Source organism: Bison bison, unplaced genomic scaffold, assembly GCF_000754665.1.
Source record: "Bison bison bison isolate TAMUID 2011002044 unplaced genomic scaffold, Bison_UMD1.0 scf7180017848273, whole genome shotgun sequence".
Lineage (NCBI taxonomy): Eukaryota > Metazoa > Chordata > Mammalia > Artiodactyla > Bovidae > Bison > Bison bison.
The window spans coordinates 7,222-10,512 of record NW_011478846.1 but is presented as its reverse complement, the minus strand read 5'-3'; positions in this window follow the sequence as shown (position 1 = coordinate 10,512).

Here is a 3,291-nt window from a genome sequence, read left to right as displayed (position 1 = left end):
CTATCGTCATCTCCCTGTCCTCTGATGTTGGTCAGGAAATCACGTGTGTGGATTTTGTGGTTATGTATGCAAATTTGAGGAGGGAACTTGGAGGATGCTTTTGCTGTTTACAGAAGACTTTTGTAGAATTAGTGATGTCAAGTATCTCTTGAAAATTTTAAATTGAAGGTGAGATTTGCATTCTTTGGCGTTTTGGTTTATTTAGTCCATACTTAGTGTATACATAAGAGAGTTTGTGTATGTGTATGGGTGTTTGGAGTCGGGGCAGAGTAAAGAGAGGGGAAAGGAGGTTGAACACATAGAGAATGGAGAAGAGAGAAGGTAGTTTTTTCAGATTGCTATGGTTTTTCTAAAATTATTCCAATTTTTTGGCACTTCGGTATGGCAAATAACTTTTCTTCCAGTCTTATGGAATGGAGGCATGCCTCCCGGATACCTCTGTGTGCTACAAAGTATTACTGCTTTGTACATCTGCATTCCTGCATTACTCTTCATCACCCAGCCCATAGTCACTGTTGGAGGATGAAAATGAAACCCATTTCTTCTGATGGTTTGACCTTTCCCTGCCTTCAGGAAGGGTGAAGTAGCCAAACATCCAGTCTTTTTGGTGAGACATTTTTTAACCTGAAATTTTTTTTTTCAATATTGAATGTTTCAGAGCTTAAAATTCTAAGCCAGTGATAGTGGGCAAGAGCTTCCAGAATTCTACTCATAGGGTATATAGAGATACAGATTTTGGTTTAACTCAATCTTGAGCCCTCTTTTTATTTTTCCTCCTTTAACTAGCTAACTGTAGCATCTTTGATGTGATACATTCTCAGGGTGTGTGTGTGGTCTGCTGTGGTCACTCACAGAGAATTTTCATAAGTAGTAGTGTAGTATTAAGAGCAGTGGACGAGTTTGCAGGACAAGGATGTATGTAGCAGACCAAATTGAATGGTTCTAATTATCCTACTGAAAGCCTCAGCACATGGTAACTTAGCTCAAATAATGAAACTAAAACATCCTTTAGGCTTTGAAGAAAAATAAGAAGGAAATAGCTCAGCATGTTTTGGTTCCTCAAAAGAGTTTTAAAGTTAGGGATCTACAGTGCTTTGAGTGGAACTCTGAGCTAAGGAGCTAGAAAAGCAGCCCCAAACTTATCAGATGTCAGATTCAGAAGTCTCTAGAAAATTAATAGGTACGATGAGACTGGTTTGGATCACAAGGTAATGACACAAATCACCACCTCCAATGAAAACAAACCGACAAACCCTTCAGTGAGCAATTTTATTGTACTTTCCTCGTTTTGAACTATCTGAGTCGTATCCCTAAGAGTTGAAAGTACCCCCACAGGCTGCAGAAGGAAGCGATGGAAAACAGTGCAGCCCACATCTTCTCAAAGCTCACTCCAGTTTTCTTTAAAAAAAATCAAAGGCTCCACTCTGAACTGAGAGACACTCTAGGGCCACCCGTTGCCTACATTGCATCTCATTGGTCTGTTTCACATCTAGCCCAGGCAGTGCATTTCCCAGAGGGGATCCGCTTGCAAGATGTGTCCCAGAATAAACTGTTCCTCTGTCGTCTCCATGCAACTGCCACAGAACTGAGTTAGTTTACACTAGTATTTGCTAATTTATTATTATCATTCCTTATTGGCAATTAACTGGTTACCTTAGAGATCACCTCTCTCCCCATACACCTTCACTAAAGTTGAGCTCAGCCAGAGCACTTGCTAATGATCCTGAGATTTCTCTCCCTAGGGGACTGGAGGCAGGACATTTTCCATAGTGGGCTCTGAGACTTTGGAATTCCTCTTATCAGAGGACCACTTGTTTTGGGTCCCAGTAGCCCCACCTGGGTTTTTCTCTCAGTCAGATTTCTAAGGTGAGAGGAGCTGCAGACCTCTCCCTCCTTAACTTTGCCCTAGTCTTTGTGGTGGCTTTAGTATATCATGCTCCGAGGCTGAAGCTATGGGGTGGGGAGATTGCTTATTAGGAATTGGAAGACTGAAAGAGGATGAAGTCACCTCCTGGCAAAGCTGGAGTCTTTCAATTATCGTGCTGCAGTGGATCTAAGGCGTCTGCTTGAAGTTTGAGATGTTTACCCCTCTGTATGTGTATCTCAGCTTCCAGGGCTTAGGGGAGGTCAAGCTTGGCTGGACCAAGTGTCTCAGATGTGAGTAAATGAAGCCATTTGTACAAGAGGCATGTGTATGAGGGGCAGGAGGTTGACTCTGGAGCGGCCATTTTCCCCCACTGAGAGGAGGCTTGATTTCTTGATGTGTGACTGGCTGGCCTTTAATGTGAGCCTCATTTACTTTGAACAGTTGGGAAACTTGAAGTGAAAGTCCCAGAGGATCAGTTGTTTGTAGAGGAAAATGCTCTTCAAGTTACATTTCCTCTTTGGCAGTTGTGTAGTTATGAGTAGTCTTTGAGTGGGCTGCATGGTGAGGATCAGTCTGCTTCTAGTGGGTATACACTGGTGGCCAGTGCCTCCCTGTGTTCAGCCCCCCACCACCCCCAGCCTACTAGAGAACCAGGAGGAAAGTACTGCAACCTGAAGCTGGAGAACAGCTCTGCCAGCTCCAGGAACTTGGGCTTCCATGAGGAAATCTTATTTGCTATTATTCAGCATCATTCAGGATTTTGCTTCAGGATATTGGTTAGGACCACACAGCTCCACAGCACTCCTGGAAGAGGTGTCAGAAGGGACCAGTGTTTCTACTCTATAATCATGAAAATGGAGTTGCAGAGAAGGCGAATGACTTACCCAGACACACATCATTTAGGGCCAAATTGGACTCCATTTTGCTTGATAGCGGTTCCTCTGTTGCAGTTTCTAAGTACTTTCTGTCACATAACCGAAAACTTGATTGGACTCCACAGAAAGACCTGCAGCTATACCTTTGGCTGGTAGTTGCATTCCTGAAAAGTTGTGCAGCAGCGAAGTATTTGTTTTGTAAATTAGACCCCACGTTAACCATAGTGGTGGCATTCCTATCAAAACCCTGTGGGGGAGTCTTTCATAAAGGAAAGAGCCCTTGAGTAATGTGAATAATCAACTTCTTACTGATTTCCTTTGTAAGTCTGGATTTTTCACGTCTTGTTTGCTTAATGTGCAATTCCTCACACTGGTAAGATTTACAAAGTCTTTGAAAAATGTAATTAAGTAATATCTAAAATATATGGTGTCCAGAGAAGACAGATAATATTGGTCAGATTTAACAAATGTTAACATTTATATTTGCTCCAGATTTTTTAAAAAATTAAATAAAAGTTTACAGCTATCCTCTTCCCATCCTATTCCTCT